This window comes from Microcaecilia unicolor, chromosome 3 (genome assembly GCF_901765095.1).
Source record: "Microcaecilia unicolor chromosome 3, aMicUni1.1, whole genome shotgun sequence".
In the NCBI taxonomy this organism is placed as follows: Eukaryota; Metazoa; Chordata; class Amphibia; order Gymnophiona; family Siphonopidae; genus Microcaecilia; species Microcaecilia unicolor.
Window position 1 is genome coordinate 125,279,058 of NC_044033.1, and position 13,392 is coordinate 125,292,449.

Genomic DNA, 13,392 nt, shown 5'->3' on the forward strand with positions numbered 1-13,392 from the left:
CTCGCGGAAAGGGAATTACATCAAAGGAAGGCAGGATGCGCTGAGGGAAGGGAAGCGACGAGGATGCCAAACCTGCCTGCTGCTTTCACTGCCGGTTTGCTGCGACTTCGGGTAAACAAAAAGATTTCAACTTAGGGAGCCATACCAGCATGTACCGGCACAAAAAAAGCACTGGTGAAGACTATACATCATATCGAAGTGAACCGTTAGTGACAGGAACACAGAGTTTGATTGAGACTATCAAAAATGGGAAGTAAACTGGGAACAAATGTATTATCGGATGAAGTTGCAAAAGAGTGCTTATGAACATGAAGGGAAGAAAATGTAGCAATTGACAAACTCGGTGTACTTAAATATTGTACAGGTGACTAGTTGCTATGGCCGAAAAGACGAAATATTTGAACAGTATAGCAACTGATCTTTTAGTGGTGAAGCGAGGAAATACTGTTGTATACTGTATTAAGTGCACCTCGTGGATGACAATTATCATTACACAAGGAAAAGTATGGGATACAGTATGTTCCTGTGAGGAATTTGCTTTCATTGGATACTTTTTGTTTAGTGTTTCCAGATATGAGTGAGGTTCAGTTGATGGTTATAAAGAAGGGAGCATTTTTTGTTGTGGCCCCAGTGCTTTATGGAGTGCTTTACTTTATGCCTTGAGATCTGAGAACTCAGGGGTCCTTTTACAAAGGCATGCTGAAAAATGGCTTGCGGTAGTGTAGGCGTGTTTTTGGGCATTCGCTGATCCATTTTTTAGCACACCTTTAAATAAGGCCTTTTTTAAAATTTTTGACAAAAATGGACGTGTGGCAAAATGAAAATTGCTGCATGTCCATTTTGGGTCTGAGACCTTATCGCCAGCCATTGACCTAGCGGTGAAGACTCACGCGGTAACCAGGCAGTAATGCACTACACGTGCTCGAAAATAAAAAATATTTGTCAGATGCGCATATCGGACGTGTGCCAAAAATGAAATTATCACAAGAGCCATGCGATAGTCTGGCAGTAACTCCATTTTGGCGCACGTTGAGCGTGCATAGACGCTTATGAGGCTTAGTAAAAGGACCCCTCAGCATCTCATTTTAAGCACCTTTTGAAAGCACATTATTTTTTTATCGCCTGAAAGTCCACTTTTAATGATGTACAAATGCCAATGCTTTGCTTAAAGAAGACCATCAGGGTCAGACTTAGCAGATGTTCAAAGGCTGCAGGGATGGGGTGGAGATGGGGACAGAGCTCATGGGGATGGAGCGGGGACAGGGACAGAGCTTGCGGGGATGGGGTGGGGATTAGGACAAAATTTGTCCCTGCATCATTCTCTAGTCTACATGTATCAAAAGGGGACATCCAATTGGGTTTTGCAGATCCTGACACAGGACTTTTTGGGCATCTGCAAAAGGTGAAAAAGAAGCAAGATGCTTCAAAATGGGGAGAAGGAAAATTAAGGCAAGCAGTGGTCAGAGAGACTAAAGGGGTAGATCAGGGAATCCCTGGGAAAAGTCTGCCCAGAGCTCTGCCTGAAATGAGAGAAATGCAGAAGCATTAGGAAATGGATGGTTTATAGGACCAAAAATACTATAATTCCTCTGTATCAATCCATGCTATGACCGCACCTTGAGGAATGCATTCACTTCTGGTCGCTGTATCCAAAAAAAATTTGAATTAGAAAAGGTTCAAAGAAGAGAGATCAAAATGATCTCTATTACATGCATACATCAGTGCCAATACTCTGGTAACGTGCTAACTTCTAGTTTCTATATAGTGCGACTTGAATTGTGCATGCAATTCAGGTCATATTCTGTAGTGCATGTGCAACTTAATTTCCTTAACAAGCCAATCAGTACTGACAATTGCCAATTAGCAAAGCAATTATTAGCCCTAATTGGTTTTAATTAGAATTTGTACACACAACTTGCTAAATGTATTCTATAAAATGATGTGCATAAATTCTAATGTGTGCATGCCGAAAAGGGGGCATGACCATGGGCGTGGAATGGGCATATCTTGCTATTTCTATAAATTGTGTGCGCAGTTATAGAATACACCTGCTCTTCGCCTAACTTAGTCGCCGGCGTTTACACCAAGTTTTACTTGGCGTAAGTTCCCATAACTAGATTTAGTCATGCAAATGGGCCTAACTTTAGGCGTAGTTTATGGAATATGCCTAGGTGCTTTTTTTTTTGCGCCAATGTTTAAGGTGCCATATATAGAATCTAGCCCTAAGAGGGCAATTTTATAAAGGGGCATCTATATTTAGGCACCTGGAGGGTGCCTAATTGGAATCTATCTAATCTATAAAGGAAAATAGATACCTACTTTCCTTTATAGAATACTAGCATAACCAGGTATATATGCAAATATGTATTTAGACTCCGACACTTAAACCAGCCATGGAGCTGGTGTAAATGCTCACACTTAGACTCTAAAGATATGTGTGTAACTTACGGTATTTTATAAATTATACACATAAGTGTGTGCCCCGCCCACAGTCTAGCCAGACTCACCCATGTAAATGCCCATCTGTGAGCTACACACTCGTTAAGATATGCATGTTGTTACAGAATAGCACATAGCCAGTTTATCAGCATTTCTGTACATACATATACACGTATGCAGGTATATTCCAATGTTCTCTTATATAGAGGGGCATTTTCAAAAGAAACATCTAAATCAGGATGTTTTACAAAGACATCCAAATTCCAAACAGGAAAGAAGGTCATTTTTGAAAAAGATGGACTTCTATCTTTTGTGTTCAAAAATACTATGGATGTCTTTGTGATTTGGACGTCCTTTTTTTGGTCCATTTTCAAACAAAAGATGTCCAAAACAGAGGAGGAGTGGCTTAATGGTTAGTGCAGTGGGCTTTGATCCTGGCAACATGGGTTCAATTCCCACTGCTGCTCCTTGTGAGTTTGGGCAAGTCAAATGCACAAGGAGCATTTTTGGATATGACATCTAAGTCTGAATTTGGACGTTTTTTGTAAAACATCCAAAATCAGAACAGGAAAGGTCATTTTCTAAAAAAAAAGATCATCTCGCAAATTTCTTGACCTACACTTCCCCAGCTGCAAAGGACTAAAATACAAGAAAACAAATGCAACCACCTTCTTTTACATGAGCACGCAAATGTGGAATGCACTACCAACGGACCTGAAAACAGTCAACGAAACATCGAACTTCCGTAAATCCCTGAAGATGTATCTCTTCAACAAAGCCTACAAAGAGAACCCTTAGCTTAACTTACTACTCCGCCAAATTACATAGCTCAGAAAATCATCTTTCTATAACTATCTGCTTAGATCTCTCTTCCTAACTATAATCTTTTTGCATTACCAATTGTATTTGACATCCTGGAATGGTGACGCCATAACAGGTCTCTGTAAGCCACATTGAGCCTGCAAATAGGTGGGATAATGTGGGATACAAATGCAATAAATAAATAAATATATTCTCCTTTTGAAAGTGCTGTTTGGAAAAATGCTTTGTGATTTGGAGGAGTGAGGGGAGGTGATCCCCGAATCCCTCCACTGGTCATCTGGTCATTTGGGACACCTCTTGTGTGTAGTAGAGGAGTAGCCTAGTGGTTAGTGCAGCAGTCTTTGATTGTGGGGAAGTGGGTTCAATTCCCACAGCAGTTATTTGTTATAAAAACAGGTCTAGCTCAAAACGTCTAAGTTTTAGTCTTTGATTTGTTCCATTATTGCTGAAAGACGTCCATGTCTTAGGACCACCCAAGTCCCACCTTGAACACGCCCCTGGCATGCCCTCTTGAGATTTGGACGTCCTTCTGACGGACTTTAGAGAAAGACATCCAAAAAGAGGTTTTGATAATACTGATTTGGATGTTTCTGTGAGATAAACATCCAAATGCTGACATATGTCACTTTTTGGATGTCTGTCTCTTTTGAAAATGAGCCTGATAGTAACATAGTAGATGACAGCAAATAAAGATCTGTATGGCCCATCCAGTCTGCCCAACAAGATAAACTCATTACATATGGTATGAAGTGATCTTGATTTATCCTTGCCATTTTTAGGGCATAGACCGTAGAAGTCTGCCCAACACTGGCGTTGTTCTAAAATTTCTGAAGTTGCTATCAAAGCCCCTGAAAAGCTCTACTCCAACCCATCCAAATTTACTTAGCAAGACATACGTGGAAAGACTTGCTGACCTAAACATGTAAACCCTGGAGGAATAGATTAACATGGGTGATATGATACAGACGTGCAGATATTTGAAAGGTATTAATCTGCAAACAAACCTTTTCCAGAGACGGGAAAGTGGTAGAACTAGAGGGCGTGAATTAAGGTTGAAAGGGGTCCTACTCAGGAAAAATGTCAGGAAGTCACTGAGACGGTAGTAGATATCTGGAATGCCCTCCCGAGGGAGGTGGTAGAGATGAAAATGGTAACAGAATTCAGAGTGCATGGGACAAACACAAAGGAATCCTGTTTAGAAGGATCTGGATCCAAAGAAGCTTAGGGGAGATTAGGTATGAAAGCCAGTGCTGGGTAGACTTCTAAGGTCTGTGCCCTGATCAAAGCTGAATAGATTTGGATACACTGGAGTGGAGCTTTCAGGGGCTTTGACAACAACTTCAGAAATCTTAGAACCATTACCACTTTCATCTCTACCACCTCCCGTGGGAGTTCATTCCAGGTAACTACTGCCCTCTCAGTGAAAAAATACTTCCTGATGCTTTTCCTCAGTCAGTCCCCTTTCAACCTCAGTTCTTTATCATATCACCCCTGCTACTCCTTTCGTTCGGGGTATACATGTTTAGGTCAGCAAGTCTGTCCATATATATCTTGCTACGTGAACCCCGTACCATTTTTGTCACTTTTCTTTGAACCGCTTCAAGTCTTTTTATATTTATCTGTTTATTTGCCATATGATTGTTAGTACCTTCTTCATAGAATTATCCTCTAAATGCGATGGCGCATAGTTTGAAGATGGACATACCCATAGGCGAAGTCTGGGTGTAGCATGGGCTGGGCACAAAGTTACATGTATCCACCATAATACAGGTGTCATGCGAAACATAGCCATATTGAGTTTCAAATGTTAATGTGTGTTTGAAATATCTGTGCTTATTCTGTTATTTTGCAGTTTATTAAATATTATCTGTGCTTATCCTTTTTGTAAGAATTGTGTTAAGGTTTTTTTTTTTTTTGGGGGGGGGGGGGGTTGTTTAACTGTATTTGAGATCTGCTTTAACAGCCACAATTATATTTGCTCTTGTTTGTTTGGAATTAATTGTGGGGACGCCCTTTTATTATTTGGACTGTTTTTCCTCCTTTGTATGCCACCATCTTGGTGAGAAAAACATGCAAGATCTCCATTTTGTTTTCCCCAGTAGCCACTTGTCCCATACCTACCTATAAACCTCTTTAATGGTCTTTTAGTTTTCTCATTGCTAGCATGGCTCATGTACTGATCATGGTTGGATACCATCACTGTAGCATTCACATTCATTTTGTTTCAAGAGATTATTTGATTAACCTCTAAAGGATTCTGCAGAAAGATATTTGGTTTTGTCCAGTTTATAGCACTATATATCAAATTTGATGAGAAGAAAGCAGCTCACAATTTATCTTACTTAGAAAAGTGGTTGAATAGAGCACAGATAAATAATTAAATTATGACACAATTTTGTTTATGGAGAAGCACCTAACTTTAATAAACGGGAGCCACAAAATTAGATTTTAGTCATGGTTCTGTAATTTGTCACTGGAAGTTTGTTTTCTTAACATTTGTAGAGGCTGACGGGCCTGTATAGTGGAACATCATGTAAACCTGAGCAGACAAAAAGAAAAATAAATTCTGTGGGCCTACAGATAGTCAGTTTCACTTCTCTTAGTGTGTAAATTTAAGGCCTGGTTCACTAAGGCTTTCCACTCTTTCTGTTTCTATCTATCCAGATAGTTAGTCGCACTGAAAATTCAAATAGAGTGGGCTGCAGAGCAGCTGTCCTAACTTTATCTGGATAGGTCTCCAGACAGTAGGCTCAATATTACCACTATCTGGATAACTTGCTGTTACACAGACTCAGCCCATGCACCGCCCCAGCATTGTCCAGATAGGGCTCAGGTGGTCTGTAAAAATATTTAGTGACAGTATCCCCTGGATTCTATATATGGTGTTCAAAAGTGCGTGTGGAAATTTGGGTGCATACACAATTTAATTTTGTAATGAGCCAATTAGCGCTAACAGTTGTGCTCTAACAATCAATTATTGGTGCTAATTGGCAATAATTTGTGCGTTCAACTGAAAAGGGAGCATGGCCATGGGAAGAGCAAGAGCATGTCAGTGGCTTTCAGTAAAGATGCACCCACTATGGTGGCAAGATGGCGTCCTAGCTTACTGCGTGAGTGACTTGGCTGCTTGCTGGTAATTCCTCTTGCTTTTGTTTCCCCCTTTCGAAATGCCACATACTAAACGGAAAGGGACGACAAAAGGGCAACCGCCGACTGCCCTAATGTCGTCCCCAATCCAGCAGACGCTACACCACTACATGAGAAGCTTACTGTTGGAACATGGTTTGGCGAGCCCCGCGTTGACTGACGCTGAAGGAGCGACACCATTCTTGAGGCTGGATATTACTCTCTCGCCAACAGAGCTGAATCCACCTCCGTGTCCTGCAGGTTCCAGAGTGGAATTAGCGAGCCAAACTGGGACCGGAGATGTCGACAGTTTGAACCTGCTCGGCGGTTCCTCCCCTGGACAGGCAGAGGAAAGCAATCTGGAGCAAGAGCCCCCTCAGGAAGTTACTATGGCAGCTATTTGGAAAGTGGTCCAGGGACTTACTGCTGAGGTGGCTAAATCAACTAGAGAAATGTCTACAATAGTGAGTAAATTGACAATAATCTCAGAATCATTAGACAAAGTTAAAATGGAATCCACAAATCAAATATCTCAGCTAAAAGAAGATGTTAATACTGTGAAACTGACGGTGGATGGTTTGGTTAAAGATGTCAGACGCACGCACACAAACAGATTCAAACTTGATCATATCGTTCGTCCACGCCACGCGGCTGAGAAGAGGGCTTCGGCTGGCAGGGTTGGGGTCCCCCGCCAGCACAAGTACGTGACGGCGGCGGGGGAGGGTTGGTGGCGGGAAGGCGGGCTCGAGAGGGTCGCGGCAGGGGGGTCCAGGGGTCAGGAACTCAGAGGGGGGTCTGGAAATCGGAGGGAGGGAGGCAGGGAGGTGGGGTCTGGAACTCGGGGGATGGAGAGAAGGAGGGAGGTCTGGAACTCGAGGGGGAGGGAGGGGCCCTGGAACTCAGGGGGAGGGAGGGAGGGAGGTCTGGAACTCAGGGGGGGAAGGAGGGGGCCTGGAACTCGGGGGGGGGGGGGGAAGGAGGGGGTGTCTGGAACTCGGTGGAGGAGAGGGGTTTGGAACTCAGGGGAGGGGACGAGAGGGGAGGAGGGAGGGAATGCACCACCTGTACACAAACTAGGGGAAAAAAAAGCAGGGGGACGACCCTGGAACTCGGAGGAAGGGGTGACACTGGAACTAAGAGGGAGGGGCGGGGGCCCCTGGCACACACACACTCTCTCTCTCACAGACACACTCACACCCAGTCTCAATCTCGCTCTGTCACACAGACACACTCGTACATTCACTCTCATTCTCTCACACAGTCACTCTCACACATACTCTCTCAAACATACACACTCTGAGGAAAACCTTGCTAGCGCCCGTTTCACTAGTATTCTATAAAGTGGTGTGCGTACATTCTAAGACGCACAGCCAAAAAGGGGGCATGGAATGGGTGGATCATTGGCGTTACAAAAAATTATGTGCGTGGTTATAGAATACCCCTGCACCATGCCTAACTTAGTCACCAGTATAAACACCATGTTTTACTTGCCGTAAATTCTCATGACTAGGTTTAGGCACATGTAAGTGCTCTACGTGTATTCTATAAGCCATGCTTAAAGTTAGGCTCGGTTTATAGAATACCCCTATATGGAAATTTTGGGGCACTGATTTTTCAGACATCATATATAGAATCTAGCCCCAAATGTCTATCAAGGATATCAATCCTTCTTCAACTAAGCAATCAAGCAAGTCAACAGCCGGATCAAATACAGTTGGCAGTAAACTAGGCAGGTGTGACTCTCCCAAGGTAACCGAGAGAGATGCATTCTCATGTTCATCTTTCAACTGTAACCTATCAGTGGAGCAATGAATGTCAACATTTGTGGGTTGAGTCAGAGAAATTTGAACCTCGGGGTTAACGAGATACCACCAGAAGATGCAGAAGAAATGCTCACTGTTGGTGCTACCACAGTAAGATGTCTATCCACTGCCCTCTCACCTTAGAAGTAGAAGTGGCCAACTTATGTTTAACTGAACCCTTACGCTTCCCCATAAGCACAGTCTGGTATAATTTCCAGATTCCTTCTAGGTAGTTCTTGATGCTTCAAAGGAGTTTAGGTCATGCCCTTTCAGGCATGCTCCAGTGGATTCACGCCTTCACACTGTGATGATATTCCAGCACTACAGGGTGGAGCCAGTGATATCACTCTCAATGGAAGTGGGTAGCATTTTCCACCAATTCCATTGCCTCCCCAGATGCTGCATAGCTCCAAGGATCATAGTTTCTCCCGTTCTTGCCTTGGCGCACTGTGATGTTATTCCGGCACAATGGGGTGGAGCCAGTGATGTCACTCTCAATGGAAGTGGGTAGCATCTTCCACCAAATCCACTGCTTCTCCAAGGTACCACGCAGCTCCAATGATCACAATCTCTCCCGCACTTACTTTGGCACACTACAATGATATTCCGGTGCTATGGGGCAGAGATAGTGATGTCCCTCTCAACAGAAGTGGGTAACATCCTCCAGCATCTTCACTGCTTCCCCAAGTATTGCACAGCTCCAATGATCACAATCTGTACCCTCAGCTTTTCTTGTTTTTTAAATATTTTTTATATTTTTCATTTTTAATATCTTATACTAAAAACCTTAATGTTTCATCATCACACATTTAAACTATATGTGCAAAAAAGTGGAGAAAAAGTACCTCAGCAATTGAAAAAAAAACTTTTGAAAAAGCGAAAAAAAACAGAACAACTTTTATAAAAGCAAAAGGAAAAAATGCCATCAAGAATTAAAAACTACCTTCTCAAGAAAATATATGGTTAATTATGTGCATTACTGCTGTTCTATACTGCGTTCTAATTGTAAATCATTAATAATTTCTCCTATTAACTGTAAGTCACATTGATCCAAAACTTGCAGGATACAAGAATAAATAAATAACCTGCTTCTCCTTTTTATAGCACAGCTTCATGCACAACTTTTATAAGAGATAAATAACATCACAGATGTTCTTATGGATGATATTTGAACAATGCTGAAAAAATAAGCCATTTAGACATGGGAGGAGCCAGCATTTGTAGTACACTGGTCCCCCTGACATGCCAGGATAGCAGTTGGGCACCCTAGGGGGCACTGCAGTGGACTTCATAAAATGCTCCCAAGTACATAGCTCCCTTACCTTGTGCGCTGAGCCCCCCATAACCCCCTCCAAACCCACTACCCCTAACTGTACACCACTACCATAGCCCTTACGGGTGAAGGGGGCACCTATATGTGGGTACAGTGGGTTTCTGGTGGGTTTTGGAGGGCTCGCTGTTTCCTCCACAAATGTAGGGGGGTATGGGCCTGGGTCCACCTGTCTGAAGTGCACTGCAGTACCCACTAAAACAGCTCCAGGGACCTGCATGCGCTGTCATGGATCTGAGGTTGGCATAGAGGCTGGCACATAATATTTTTTTTAATGTGTTTTTTTTAGGGTGGGAGAGGTTTAGTGACCACTGGAGGAGTAATGGGAAGTCATCCCCGATTCCCTCCAGTGGTCATCTGGTCATTTTGGGCACCTTTTTGTACCTTATTTTAGTCTTGGACGTCTCTGCTTTTTTCCATTATGGCTTAAAGACATCCAAGTCTTAGGAACGCCCAAGTCTCGCCTTCACCATGCCTCCGATGTGCCCCCCTCAGATTTGGACGTCCTTGTGATGGACGTCCGCTAGAGATGCCCAAAAATCGAATTTCGATTATACCAATTTGGACGTCTCTAAGAGATGGATGTCCAAGTGCCTATTTATGTTGAAAGATGGACATCCATCTCTTTTGAAAATGAGCCTGAAAGTACCGTATTTTTTGGACTATAAGACGCACCGGACCATAAGGCGCACCTAGGTTTTAGAGGAGGGAAATAGGGAAAACAAAATTTTTCGGACTATAAGACGCACTTTTTCCCTCCTCTAAAACCTAGGTGCGTTTTATGGTCCGGTGCGTCTTGTTCGAATGCAGGGCCCCCGATCTCTCCGTTTTCCAGGACGACCCCCAATCTCTCTGTTTTCCAGGGCCCCCCTCCCTCCATCCCTCCCTCCATTTTCCAAGGTCCCCCCTCCCTCCCTCACTCCATTTTGCAAGGTCCCCCCTCCCTCCCTCCCTCCCTCCCTCCCTCCCTCGCTCCGTTTTGCAAGGTCCCCCCTCCCTCCCTCCAAATTTTAAAAGTTTTACCTAGTCGTGGTCGGGGCAGCAAAAAGCATGCACGCTGGGCGCGTCAGTCTTCCGTTCTGACGTCTCTCTCTGCTCTGGTGCCGCCCCTTGAGGGCGGGACCAGAGCTGAGAGAACGTCAGAACGGAAGACTGACGCGCCCAGCGTGCATCTTTTTGCTGCTGCTGCCGCAACCATGACCAGGTAAAACTTCTTTTAAAATTTGGAGGGAGCGAGGGGGGGCCTTGCAAAACGAAGCGAGGGAGGGAGGGACCTTGCAAAACGAAGCAAGGGAGGGAGGGAGGGACCTTGCAAAATGGAATTACGGTGCTTTTAAAACTACATTCGGACTATAAGATGCACCCCCCATTTTCCTCCCAAAGTTGGGGGGGGGGGAAAGTGTGTCTTATAGTCAGAAAAATACGGTATGTTTATTGAAAAAGCAGCTAGGACCTGACATGGAACTGTGTTTTGGCATAAAAGCCTGCCTCAGGGATCTGAAAATGGACAAATACAAACAATGTAAAGTTAAAACACTAATAACAAAGGATATGTATAGATACTGCATAATATCTAAACATAAACATTAAAAACATAATGGAAACCACAGAAAATAAGAACATTTTTAAGAAGACAATATGCTTGACAAACCATATGTTTGTGCCCATTAAGTATTAAATGCTAAGGGTGTGCAGCCTGCTTATTTTCATTCTTTATCATTTTCCATGTCCTTTACAGGTATTTTCATTTTGTTTGGGGTTGTTTTTCCCTAGTTTCTCATTACAGGAGCAATATCTTTAAGAGTATGCACACTATTTCTGGAGAGTGTGTACTGTTTGCAAAGAGGGCTTTTCACTCTTTCCTGATAGTACACATATGCTCATTCGGGAGAGTGCACACACTATTAACAATGTACAAATGTTCCTGTTATTTTGGGGAGAAAAGCATGGAATTCCTGAACACTGTTGCCCCTATGAATTGTAGTTCTCTGATGTCTCCTACAGCTTTCATACTAAGGAAATTGGGGAAATGCTGTGGAGGGGTGATGAACAATGGGGGAAGGAGTGAGAAAGGTAGTGAAGACAAAGGTGAGAGGGATGGGTGGCATGGGGATCACAAGATGAGGGAGAGAGAATGAGATGAGGTACTGGGTTTACTTTCTTTGTCACAATAGCTATCACTTTCTTTTCCTCTCTCTTCTGTTTCCCACCTACCCTTTTGTTTTACCACCATCCCTTCCTCCCTGCATACCCTCAAATTATAACCTTTCCTTTCCTACTACTACTACTTATCATTTCTATAGCGCTACTAGACATACGCAGCGCTGTACACTTGAACATGAAGAGACAGTCCCTGCTCGACAGAGCTTACAATCTAATTAGGACAGACAAACAAGAGATAAGGGAGCATTAAAGTGAGGATGATAAAATAAGGGTTCTGAACAAGTGAATAAGGGTTAGGAGTTAAAAGCAGCATCAAAAAGGTGGGCTTTTAGCTTAGATTTGAAGACGGCCAGAGATGGAGCTTGACATACCGGCTCAGGAAGTCTATTCCAGGCATATGGTGCAGCAAGGTAAAAGGAACGGAGTCTAGAAACATTATGTAAAATTAACAATACTTGAGGCTTAAGATAAGATTGAAATTAAATATAAAGTCCTTGCCCAAGACCACGCCCAATGACATTCACAAAGAGGTGTGCCCAGGGCTTTTTTTGAGGGGGTACTTGGGGATACTGAGTACCGGCACCTTTTCCATTGTCTGCTAAAATTGACCCATGGTCCCCAAGTTTTAATGAAAGAGCTCAGGCTCTGCACACCAATTCTGCCTTGTCATAGATTCTGTGACAGGTTGCAGGGTGCCTGGCTATTGTGGGGTGGATCTCTCAGTGATCACCCCATCCCTGAAGGGTGTCTGGCATTTGAGTACCGGCACCTTTTTCACTAGAGAAAACGCACTGGGTGTGCCGCTTTGGCCCATCCTTTCGGCGTGATATCTGAGGCATGATGTCCCAGCAGTGGTCTCACTATTGAAGTGGCTGCCAGTGATGTTATCCAATCACTGCCAGCTCAGTTCAAATTTAAAGAGATGTCAGCAGTAATGGCAGCAGGATCGTTGGAGCTCAGGAAGGGCTTACCGCGGGAATAAAGTCTGAGTGACTGACAATGCTCCAGAGTTCTCCTCACAAATCAGTGTCTGGTTTGAAAGGCCTCTTTCCCTGTCTTCTGCCTGCATGCTGGAAACTGCTCTCCCAATGTACAGAGTTGCTGGCAGATAGAGGATTCCCTCTGCCTTCCCAATGGCATCTTCACCATCGCTCATTCACTAACATCATAACTTTTTCTTCTCTCCCCCACCCATTGTCATCATCTTCATCTTTTCTTTCATCCGCTCATTGGTATCGTCACTTCCCTTCCCCCCTCAAGATACATTTGGCTGGCAAGTGGAATCAAGCAAGCAGTGTTTCTTCTCTACTGCTGCCTCCTCCTTTACCAGATTTCTTATGAAGTTGTAATGGCAGAAGGCCATGTAGCCTCACAAGATCTGCTGGCTCCATACAATTTCAGCTTCAGAGGGAAGTCAGCAGAGGAGGCAGCAGCAATGGTAAGACATGCTACATGCTTACTTCTCCTGCCAGCTGAAGAGGACAGTGCAGGCCTGGGGTGAAGAGACAGATTCTGTTTTGCTATTATGTTTCCTCTGTAGTCCGCAAAATTATTACAGAATGCTGGAGGTTTGTAGAAGACGGGACAAAGGAGAGAGAGGGAGAGAAACGTTGAGCAGAGTATGGACAGAAATAGAAAGGCTTAGCAGAGTTCAGAGACAGCGAAAGAAAGGGAAACTTGGCGGGGGAGGGAGAGAGGTAGAGACTGATG

At 43.7% G+C, this 13,392-nt stretch overlaps 1 protein-coding gene across 1 annotated transcript in view; it reads left to right on the forward strand.

The window, feature by feature from the left end:
- The window catches only part of MACROD2 (mono-ADP ribosylhydrolase 2), a 2,039,061-nt gene that overhangs the window by 1,784,168 nt on the left and 241,501 nt on the right, over positions 1 to 13,392 (forward strand). The gene's annotated exons all lie outside the window — the stretch shown is intronic.